This window comes from Carcharodon carcharias, chromosome 2 (genome assembly GCF_017639515.1).
Source record: "Carcharodon carcharias isolate sCarCar2 chromosome 2, sCarCar2.pri, whole genome shotgun sequence".
NCBI lineage: Eukaryota > Metazoa > Chordata > Chondrichthyes > Lamniformes > Lamnidae > Carcharodon > Carcharodon carcharias.
Genome location: NC_054468.1, coordinates 88,282,492 through 88,294,735, shown reverse-complemented (window position 1 = coordinate 88,294,735; position 12,244 = coordinate 88,282,492). Strand labels below are relative to the sequence as shown.

Below are 12,244 nucleotides of genomic sequence, written 5' to 3'. Positions count from 1 at the left end.
GCAAGTTCCCATAAATAGCCATAAAAGACCAGATCATCCGTTTAAAGTTTTGGCTGATGGATAAATATTGTCCTGGATGCACGTCCACCTGAGATTGCAGACCATTTAACTTCTCATGCTAAAGCTACCACCTCTGACTGTGCAGCACTCCTTCAGAACTGCACAAATGTGTCAGCCTGGATTGTGTTGCTGAAGTCTCAGGATTGGGGCTTGAACCCACAGCCTCCTGAGTCAAAGGTGACACCTTGAAGAAGAAAACTGAACTCATCTATAGCCAACTCTCTCTGCTGTTAATTTACTTTCTGCCAATGACTGGTGTAGCAGCATTAAAAGGCAGAAAATGTTGGGTGCAAGCTGACACTTTACATGTTGTATCAGAGGTGCACACTTTCTCTGAGTGCATCATTCCCTTTTACACATCTACAGGAACTGCCACTGTCAGGGCATTTTTAACCACGCTCAGCCTGTGAGAAATGGGTATTCAAAACTGCCCGGGCGATTAACCCAACAATGTTTCATTCTTTTCCAAAGTCTTCAATTTTATCTGGCTCTTTTCAGCAGAAGGGAAAGAGAGCTGTTAGAAAACAACAAGGTTCTTCATTAGATATACAAATCAGGATCCAATAACAATTTCAGACCCGACTCTAACTTAGCCAGGGCCTGAGCAGGTGAGGCGATTGTGGCTTTCCAGCCAGGCCAACTTAGCGGGAGAAGGAGTTCTAGCCAGAAAAGGCCCAATTATCAACATCTTACTTTTCTTTTGGGGCCAGGAATGCAAAAAATACTCATTGAGAAGCCCTTTCCTCCTAACTTCCTTGAGTGCCAAGGTCCATTCCTTCAGATAACTGGCGCAGAAATGGAAATGTCACACTGACACTGTTGGTGATCTGAGGTACGGACACTGAACTGGGCAGAGATGCACTTTACATCTAACTGCGATGTTCCTCCCCTAGGAGTGCTTTATTGAACACAGAAACAGGAGTAGGCCATTCAGCCCCTCAAACTTCTATCATTCAGCTAGCTGATCTCTACCTCAACTCCATTTGCTCTGCTTTCAAATCCTTTGGTTCTCATCTAGCAAAACACTGAGCTAAAAATGCAATTAGGCCCGTTAGCAGATGCCCAATTGCCCTGTGCCCAATGGATATGGTGCAGTCAGCACAAAGAATTCAAGCTACCTGCTCACTTTCATAATTGTAGCATCCAACACAGCATTAAACATGCTGCTGAGTAGCTGCACACTCAGCAGGGGGCCCAGGTTCATGCAAAGGTAACACCATTTAAAGCTAGCCCGGACCTCTTAAAGGGGAGGTGCAGTCTGGCTGGACAGGTATTGGAATTCACTGGGAAAGACTTCCTAAGCAGGAAGAATTCCAGAGTCATAGAGCCACAGGCCAGTGACAGGGCTCCCACTCTCAGGTTCAACGCTGGAGGTAGAAAGGATAAGGGAGATCATCTTTCTGCAGCGTGGGGGTGAAGGGTATAGGAGATCTTCCAGACACATGCTGCAAAGGCTGTGGGAACAGATAACCATGGAGATCAATGCCAGGAGTCTGGCTCTGAGGACCTGGATGCAGAGCTGGAAAAGGGTCAAAGAATGGTGAAGGACAGTGAATGGATCACATGAATGGTGACGGTCAGTGAATGGATCTTCAAATGGCATCTCCTACCATCCTCACATACTGTTCAATGTACCCCACCCCTATCACTCACCCATCAACAATCTCCAGCAATCTGGACTCATGTCCAACAGTCCTATGCTCCATCTGCCCCTCACATACATACCCTTGTTGCCAGCTTCACACCCACAATTTGCAGCTTCCACATGTTTCTAGCAATTCAGTGATGACAGGCACATCACCCAAACACATTATAACAAACTTACCGACACTCTTCCCTCCCTTGTGCAGCACAAATGGACACACAACAGGAAGGAACAGCAAAGAACCAGAGGGTGACAGGCACAGTTGCATGTCCTACCTGCCTGGAGGAGACAGTGCTCAGCATTATTGTCAGGCCATCAGAGGACAGGGCAGGGCAGCCAGTGTGGCTGAAGATATCCAGGGTGACAGTATGTTCCTGTCTTGTACAAATTCTCAAATCCCACTTCACACTCACCCTGCAATCTGCTCTGATGCACAAACTGCAGATGGTGCAACCAATAACCTCTTGCTTTTCCACCCACACCCTCATCCCCACCTTCTCCTTGTGTATTTCCACTTTCAGAAACCCAAGAGTTTCTGTCCGGCCAATCAGTGATGTCTGAGGATGAAGGCCACACTGGCTGCCCTGTCCTCTGATGGCCTGACAATAATGCTGAGCACTGTCTCCTCCAGGCAGGTAGGACATGCAAGACGAACAGGGAACCACCACAGATGAAGCATCATCACTTGATCAGTCACTTGCAGCCACCAGTCAGATCCTGGCTCTGTACATACATTAGAGGGTAATATAGAGGTGGGATCTGCACGTGGTGAGTCACTGGGTGTGAATGGGCCATCACAAGGATCAGGCAAAGGAAAGCACATGGGCTAACTCCCCAGAGGGTATGGCTGCATTCAAGTTCTGTTGCTGGGGACTGAGATGAGGACTTTGGAGGTGGTATAAAGGAAAGGCTGGTGGCCATGCACACAGAAATGCTTACTGCCAGTGAGCCTGTTACCACAATCAAGGACCTTAGAGGAGTCTAGCTCCAATTTGATACAGGGGTTCACACAGATCTTGGGGCCCACCCTTTTAAACTCCATGACAGCACTTGTGGACCTTCAGTGGTTCAGTGTCTCATGACCGAAGTCTCAGCTTCAATTATAGAACAGGCAGAAGCCACCCAATGGCTGAAGTGGAAGCTCAGGCTGAGGTCATGAGGTTGCTGCTTGTTGCCATGCAGGCTCAGACTGCTGTCTTCAGATGAGGAAAAATTTTCTCTCTTTGAGGGTCTTGAGTCTTTGGAATTCTCTTCCTCAAAAGGTGGTGGAAGCAGAACCTTTGAATATTTTTAAGGCAGAGGTAAATAGATACATGACAAGCAAGGGGATGAAATTTCATTTTTGGGTAGGTGGGAATACGGAATTGAGGTGATAATCAGATCAGCCATGATCTTATTGAATGGCGGAGCAGGCTCGAGGGGCCGAGTGATCCTAATCCATATGTTCTATGTATTACAGCTGCGGATGCCAGTGCTCAAAGGGGCTTACAGCAGTCCAGCCGAATACTAGGATTTCTAAGGCATTGCCCAGGGGGAGTAGCATTGGCTCCATGTTCCACAAATTTATTGTCGTCTCTCAGAGGATGACAGCAGTCATCATCCCGCCACTACCACTCTGACCACACCCCTGCAATCAAAAGAGTTGCTTGAGGGTGACCTACAAGACCCCACCCACCATTGAAAGTCAGCAGCCTTCCACCAGCCATTAGGCTGGCACTGCAGAGAAGCACTCAGACATTCAAGGGTATATGGAAGACAGCTGCTATGAGAATGTAAAAGGATGAATCGATGATTGGAAATGTTGTTAGATAAAGTTGATATGGAATGGTTGTTTCATGATGATTTTTTTTATTTCAGGCTTTGTGTGAAGAGCACACTGTGATGGTCCAGCAGGGTGGAAAGGTGAAGACATGCAGAGCAGCAACGATCTGGGGATATTTTTCAGGGGAGCTAGAGTCTGATGTAACACTCATGGACGGCTTATTCAGAGCAATTGTGTAGCTGATGCCTCCTTCCTTCCTCCCCCTCTTCTCTCTGTGAATGGCTTCTCCATAGAGCAGAAGCTCAAATGTGACAATCCTATGATTGACTCCAAGGCTCCTTGACATCTGTATGTACGATGTTTTTCTCGCCTTGCTCCGGTGGACATAGCGTAATAAAATCAGCCATGGCCCAACCACTGCCTCCAACAGAACCTGCAAAATGGTACATGAAAGAACATTGCTACTTGTTTTCCACCCCTCTCCCCTCTCTCTAACAGCTCTAAAAAAAACCCCAACACCTCATTCTGGGGTCATGGCAATTTTCGGGCTTCAAACTGAGGTCACAGTGGGAAAAGGTTTGGGAAGCTTTAGTGCAGAGAGAGCTTTACTGCCATCAACCCCGTGCTATACCTCACATTAAAGTGCTTAATAGAACAGCATAGAAACTGTGTATCGAACCCATGCATTACCTATGCTGAGATTGTTTGATGAGTATAAGTAAAGCCTGTATCTAACATGTGTTGTTACTGAACCATAGAAATGTTGGATGGATCAGTATAGGGGGCCCATAATTTGTATCTAACCCTGCCGCACCTGACCTGGGATTTTTTGATGGCACATTCTAGAAGTTTTACCTCATATGGGAATGCTTGATGCTGAGAATGGAAAAGTCCTATTCTCTAACACTAAAATCCCACAGATAAAAGCAAAATACTGCGGATGTTGGAAATCTGAACGAAAAACAGGAAGTGCTGGAATAAACTCAGCAGGTTTAACAGCATCTGTGGAGAGAAAAACAAAGTTAACGTTTCGAGTCCGTATAGCTTATACGGACTCGAAAAGTTAACTCTGTTTTTCTCTCCACAGATGCTGTTAGACCTGCTGGGTTTTTCCAGCATTTTCTGTTTTTGTTGCTAAGATACCTCAATTTGACAAAAAACAAATTCTGAGGCACAGAAATGATTACTTGTTTCTTGAACTCCCAGGCCATGCTGATGCATGTCACTTCCCTACGAATATCTCCATCTACACATTTTATTTCTCTTTCACCTGTGGTCATCTTTGCTACTGAGTGCAAAAACTCCAGAAAGCAAATTGTTTCTAAATTGAAGCAAGCTTATGCTAATTGAAATTGGGAAATGGAATAGGTGTCAGGCACCAGAGGACAATCTACACCTTTGACCCCAGTCCATGCTTCCTTCAGAATGTAGACAGCCCTCTGAGAAAGCATCATGGGTAAAAACCAACACAAACAAACATGGTCCTCACAGGTTCGACCAATCACCAAGGCGCAAGAAGGATGCTCTGTACCCCATTATAAAATGGTTACAGGGGTTCTCCAGGGCACAAAAAATTTGACATTTATCTAAACCACATACATCACCACAGCAGGAAATTCCTATCCGTCCTCACCAAAAACATCTAGGGTATTAAAAATCTGGCCTTTCTCCTTTCAAGTGGCTGACAAGAGCCATACTTGCTCAGGAGAGGAGATGCAGGCTAAAGCTACACGTCCAGCAGAGTTACATCAGATTGGGATTCATCCCTTTTCCTATGTCTAGACTTGATTATTTTAATGCATTTCTGGCTGGTCTCCCACATTCAACCCTTCATAACTTGAGAGTGTCCGAGCACACACCAAGTCTTGTTCACTCATCACCCTTGTGCTCGCTAGAGTTACCAATGGCATGAATATAGATTTCAGTGTCATGTGAACTGAGAAAGTGACAGAGTCGGGTAATGTTAAGGGGTTGGAATTAGGCAGTGGGTTGGCGTGGATATGATCAGAAGATCATCTTGGGGTCAAAAATGACACCGAGGTTGCAAACAGTCTGGTTCAGCCTCAGACAGTTACCAGGAAGAGGAACAGAAATGGTGGCTAAGGAACGGAGTTTATTTCGGGAACTGATGACAATGGCTTTGCTCTTCCCAATACTTAGTTGACGGACATCTCTGCTCATCCAGTACCAGATGTCAGACAAACAGTCTGACAATTTGGAGACAGTGGGGAGGCTCGGGGAGTAGTGGTGAGTTAGAGTTGGGTGCTGTCAGCCTACAAATGGAATCTTACATTATTTTCAGATGATGAAGGCTTCTGGTTGAGCAATGCAACAATTTTGAAATTCTCAACCTTGCTGTCAAATCCCTCTGTACTCCCTTTGTCTGTAATTTCCTCTGTCTATACAGCCCCATGAGACATCTACACTCATCGAACTCTGACCTCTTGACCATCCTGATTTTAATTGATTCACCGCCATCAATGGCTGTGTCTTCAGCTGCGAAGGCCCTAAGCTCTGCAATTCCCTTTCTAAATCTCCCTGCCTCTCAACTTCTCTTCCCTCCTTTAAGATACTTCTTAAAACCTAACTTTTTAACAAAGCTTTTGGTCATCGGCTCTAGCATCTCCCTATGTGGCTCAATGTCAGGTTATGCTTAGTAAAACTCCTCTGAAGCCCTTGGGATATTTTACAACATCAAAGGCATTATAAAAATACAAGTTGCTGTTGCTGAAAATTTCAATTGAAAGAGAAAAACAAACATCTCACAACACTCGTACTAACCCATTAATAGCGCTGCCAATACTTAATCTCATCCAGAGATTTTATAAAGCGTGTAGACTGCAAATCATTTAGTGGGCTCTTCTGTTTGGACTGTGCATATGGCTGAGGTTGTGTGGGTAGTTGGCTTCTTCAATTTACCATTTTATGGTCGGTACCTGGTCTCTGTTTCCATCTAACAGTTAATAGATTCTAGTGTGGTCTACTAGGAAAGGGGCCTATGTTGCCTTGATCTAATGAGAGTGCTGGGATTGTGAAACTGATATCTAGCTGAGTGGCCTGTGATCTTCACACACGCAATTCCGGGACATTTCCAAAGTGCCGCGTCCTCATTAAAGTGGCCGCAGAGTCCTGTTTGCACAGCCAGATCCAGATATGGGCATTTCTAGTGCTCTGACTGTTTCAAAGGGGGGACATTGCTCTCCAAAGTCAGGGCAAATTCCATTGCAAAAAAAGCTTATGGCCTTTAGTGAGGGGCAAAGTGGGGGGCTGTGTCAAATCCAAGCAGTTGGCTCATCCTCTCCAGGCAGGTTGTTCTTGTTAACAGGAAACAGCTGGTGTTGGCCTTCAACAATCCAAGTCTCTATGAGTGTTGGGGGAAGGGGCTGAGAGGCACAGGGCACGATTAACTCTCGTTCCTCAAAACAAACATTCTTTGTGTTTAATCTTCACTCGTTGGGCAGATAATGTTCCACAACATTGCCTCCACTGTTTTAATTGTTAAAAATGTCCCCGTGCTGCTATAATTATTCTACCATGTCAGCTGCTTTATATCATTGTAATAATCTTTATTTGGTTCCAGTGGCGATTAAAACCAGACCCTATCAATCCAATGCTACTGAACTGCCTCCTCGCCTCTGGGAGTTCATGGGTTTAAAACTCATTACTTCTTCCATCAATCCTGCCAAGGCCAAGCAGAGACCTACAACTATAAATACAACCATCAAGAGTTCACTTTCTGGTTCTGCCCCTTTAACTGCAGGAGCTGTGCCCCTGAGCCTTGCTCACTCAATTTCCCCACCTCCCTTCTCTGGGGCATCTCATTACCTCTACATGGCATCTATGCCTTGGTGGCTCAGCTGCAAGACTGTAATTTTGCACAGAGAGGCTAGGAGGGCCCAACCCACATCATATCATGAGGACGCACATCACATTTTGTTCATCTTGTGCAACCTCTTTGTATTACAAGGATTGGTTGAGAAATGGAAATATATATATTATTGAACATTTCTGTAATTGCTATAATGCAAGTTGCTTCATTATAACATTTTATTCATGACTTTTTTCTACCTCTTGCTGAGGTTTTTATTAACCTACTCAGTTCAATTTGCTGCAGTTTTCTCCTCCCTTTCGGTTTCCTCCTCTCTTGCAACTAAAGTTGATGACTCAGGGGGTGCCATAGCTGTCAGTCGTCCTCTGGCATCATGTCCACGTGTATGTACGAGGCTAGGCAATTGATGCCAGTAGCCTATTCAACTATGGAAGGCATCAGAGCCAAACTTGGTTCTGTCCTCACTTCACATGCTGCCACATACCCACCCAGAGAAAAAGCGATACATGTACACATTCCAGCAGTGATCACTGATTAGCGACAATGATCGATGATTTTATCTCTCTAATCTTAGGTTGCTGTGATCAGGTGTAGCACTCATGTGACTCCCTCCACCATCGACGAACAGTGGCAGTGATGTGTACCATCTACAAGATGCACTGCAGAAACTTCCAAATGCATGATCGCTACTATCTAAAAGAGCAAAGGCAGCAGACACATGGGAACACCACCACCTGGAAGTTCCTCTCCAAACCACTCATGACCCTGACTTGGAAATATATCACCGTTCCTTCACTGTCGCTGGGTCAAAATCCTGGAACTCCATCCCTAACAGCACTGTGGGTGTAGCTACACCACATGGACAGCAGTGGTTCAAGAAGGCAGCTCATCCCCACCTTCTCAAGGGCAACTAGGGATGGGCAATAAATGCTGGCCTAGCCAGCGACGCCCACATCAAATAAATAAACTAAAAAAAACTACCTGGCTAAGATATGCTAATATAGCACAGAGTACTGATTGAACCTGGAACCTTCCCGGATAGTTTTGCTTGGCAAATAGCAAATTATACCTAAAATCCTCTGAAAACCCCTTGGTGCTGCTTCCAATTCTAAACAGCAGAAAGACTTGCATTTCCATAGCATCTTTCACATCCTCAGGGATGTCCTAAAGCACTCAACAGGCATACTTTTGAAATGTAGTCACTGTTGGTAATGTAAGGATGCAGCAGTGAATCAGTGTACAGCAAGATCCCACAAACAGCACTGAGAAGGCAAATGGGGTCTCAGTTTGTCTCATTTGAAAGATGTCACCACTGACAGTTCATCTGAAAATATAATGGGATCATTTTGGCGAATGCATATTATCAACAGCATCCTTGTCCTCTGACTGCACCAATGAGAACTTGGGGGTGCACTGCCCACGGTTTTCCATCTGTTAATAGGCATCTTTCTTGTGACTTCCTGATATGTAGGGCCAGTGGAACCAGCAATCCATGTTTAGAGCATATCCTGAATTAACCCTAATCCCACAGGGATACCCACTTGACAATTGGGTCAGGGTTATTCTCACCAAATTACTGGCTGAGTACCAAAGAAAGAAGAGAATTGTCAAATGTAGTGAAACTCAGTAGTGGGAGAGAAAAATTGATTGCAGGCGAGTGAGACCCAGGTGGAAGTGTGTATTCAAGGACAACTGGGGAAAAGCTTTGGACATAATTGTGGAGCCTCAGTGGTCAAACAGCCTCCTTACACTAATGTTCAGGGTACACATGTGAGTAATGACCACTTGGCTTGCATACGTAAGGAGGCTAAGTGCTTGTGAGGCTGCACTCAGGGTAAGGAATCAATACTGTCAGGAGAACAAATGATAGGGGAATATTGGTGAGGGGGTCAAAGATAAACCGTGTTAAGGCTCAGATCCAAAACAGTCACCATTTTGAGAAAGTGGCTCTGGTCTAAAAATCATTTTCTAAGCAGCAACAGGATGGTCATATCCTCTCCATCGTTAAAGCTCCCTCTAAGATCCTCGCTTTTATCTTTTGTGCTAACTTCAAGGACTCTTAACTCTTTGTGATGTCCACACCCTGTGAACCAGCTCCCATGTCTCAGGAGGTTCTTTGAGTGCCTCTCTCACATTCCTGGTCAGGGTCCAAAAATAAATTGTCTAATGGTCGATCCTTCTCGTCTCCAACTCTCCTCTCTCTCTCTGTGAGTCACAAGCTTTCTTTTTTTCCCTTTTTACTCAACCTACTCCTTTCTTATTCCTCCAAAATTTGAAATAGCTTGTTGTATACTGTTTCCCCTCGCTGCACCTTGACTCTTTTAAAATCAAGTCTCCTACTCTAACTCCATCATTCCTAAACTGAACAACTCCCTAGTTCCCTTGTTCCACTCCCGTTCCAACACAAACTTAGTGTCAGGCAATCTTGAATCTTCTTGGCGTTATCTTGTCTACTCCCTTTGCTCTTTTCAGATTTATTGGTATCAAACATGCTGCAGGTTAAAACCAGGACAAGGGAAATTTAGGACTGACATCAGGAAATTCTTCACACTGAGTCAGCAGCACATGGAATGGTCTTCTAGGGTAGTGGAGCTAAAAATCTGACGTTATTTTAAAAAACCTTTGAATGTTGTGACAGACACGCTGTCGGGCCATTCTGGAGTAGGTACTCCGGGCCAAACAACCTTTCACATCTGAAATCGGAAAGAAAGTCTTCACGTAAAATGTTGCAAATGGCGGAACAATTGGAGTTTTCAAGACTGAGATTGGTGGATTAAGATATCAAGGGATATGGTGCAATGACAGGTAAAGGGAGTTGAGGTACAGATCTGCCACAGTCCAATTGAATAGCAGTGCATGCTCAAAGGGGCTGAATGGCCTACTCCTGTTCCTAAACTAAGATTAGCAATCTGATGACTTTGAGATCTGCTGTGTACTTCCAGAATTTTCTGTTTTCGTTTCACATTTCCATCATTCGCAATTTTTTTCTCTTTAACCTTGCTAAAAAAAGGCGACTACATTACCCTCTGTTTATTAACACATTTCCACTTATACGATACAGTATGAAAATATCCCTGTCAAAATCAATCCCTGATCCTCGGCTCCATCTCGCATATCCCCTTATCTTGTTTTCCTTGGCTCTAACCCCTGCTTCCCACGCTCCAAGCCTGAGTGCCTCATTCCTAAATAGCTGTATTCGAATTCAATGTGTAGTTAATCATAGTTATTTCTCCAAACTGTAAAATCAGATAGAATACAGGACATGCTTTCTGATTGTGTACTGACGAGTAATTGGGTTTTCTTCCCCCCTTTTATCATGTATTTTTCTCAACTGGGGGTCACAAAGAGGGGGGCGGTGGGGCAGGGAGCACTCAGTAATTGCCATAGGGCAGGGACCTGTGAGGGAAGCTTCGGGGAAAGTGAAGAGAATTTCATTCTGTACAGTTATTTTAGTGTTTGAAAGGAAATATCCATTCATTATCTGATTTGGCTTCTTTTCAAGAATATGTATGATGAGAAAGTATACTTTATGCACTCTGGCTGGTGATAGTCTCAGTATGTAGCTTAGAGAATGATGCTTTGGGCACTGATAGTCCTCTGCAGCAGCAAAACAAAATGAGCATTAATATTCAAAGATAACGAATGAATAATTTTGGAACTCTTGAAAGTTAGCTGCACACCAGATTGCAGTGATACTGCAGGCGGTGTGAAGCTGTGGTGTAGGTTGCCTTCTGGAGACATTCTCACCTTGAGAGCTCACTGCATAAAATAAAATATTAGGACGGAGCTTAAATTTGTTTCTGTACTGTGTGTGCACGTGCATTCCATGTGTCCTCTGTATGCATGTATGTGTTGTTTTTATTCATTCATGGGCTGAGGTCATCACTGGCTAGGCCAGCATTTATTAATTGCCCTTCAGAAGGTGGTGGTGAGCTGCTTTCTTGAACTGCTGCCATCCACGTTGTGTAGGTACACCCACAGTGCTGTTAGGGAGGGAGTTCCAGGATTTTGACCCTGAGACAGTGAAAGAATGGCAATATGTGCAAAGGGAAATAGGAGAAACTCATGTCCCACTTGGACTCAAAGAAAATGTGACCTCCATATCCACAGCATTAACTCTGCATTAAATGAGAATACTATGCAGAGTATTTTCAGCTTAGAGTATTCTCTTTTCTCCCTATAGTGCCAAGTATGCACCTTTCTCCCATTCCCATCATCGTTCTCCCGTCATCCTCATCTATGAATTCAGGAAGACTTCAGCATCATTCACCTTTTACTGCTTATCGTGTGTACTTAGATTTACCTGTGTTCACGTGCGCATGTGTCTCTCTGCGTGTGTGTGTGTGTGTATGTCTGTGCATGTGTGTTGCATTAATGTGGAAACATGGGCATTTTGCAATCTGCAACAATAGCCTAATTAAGGGAACTATGGAAATTGCCCGGGTGAAAGCTCTCCGATGTCACCAATTACCCAGGTGGAAAACAGCCCCATTGTCAGTGTGATGGAAAGCAGAACTCTTACGTCATTGATCGAATACTGAAAAAAGCATTGAGCATTTTCTTCTGCACTGGCCACATGTGTGCTTGTGAATCATCCAGTGTGCACATCTGGCTGACAACTTCAATTTAAATGCGTATGCCTGTTTAAGAGGCAAAATGGTGACAAATGAGCTGAAATTTCGAATTTGAGGTTTTATGAAGACTCATAATGTTTGTCAGCCTTTGTTAGAGATGTGGGGGAGGGGTTAAATAGTAACCACCAATGAAGTGAGAGAATATCCAACGTGAAGACATGAATTAGACTTCGTGGACGGCAATGGAATGGTGCAGTGGTGCAGCTCCCAGTCTCTTGTTTCTGGCTGTAACAGGACGAAGACCAAATACTCTATATTTTTATATTTTAAAAAATTATATATATATATATTTTATATCTTCATAGCTAATATAT

At 44.3% G+C, this 12,244-nt stretch overlaps 1 protein-coding gene across 1 annotated transcript in view; it reads right to left on the bottom strand.

The window, feature by feature from the left end:
- Nucleotides 1–12,244, bottom strand: part of crocc2 (ciliary rootlet coiled-coil, rootletin family member 2) — a 300,592-nt gene that overhangs the window by 218,439 nt on the left and 69,909 nt on the right. The window lies entirely within an intron of this gene.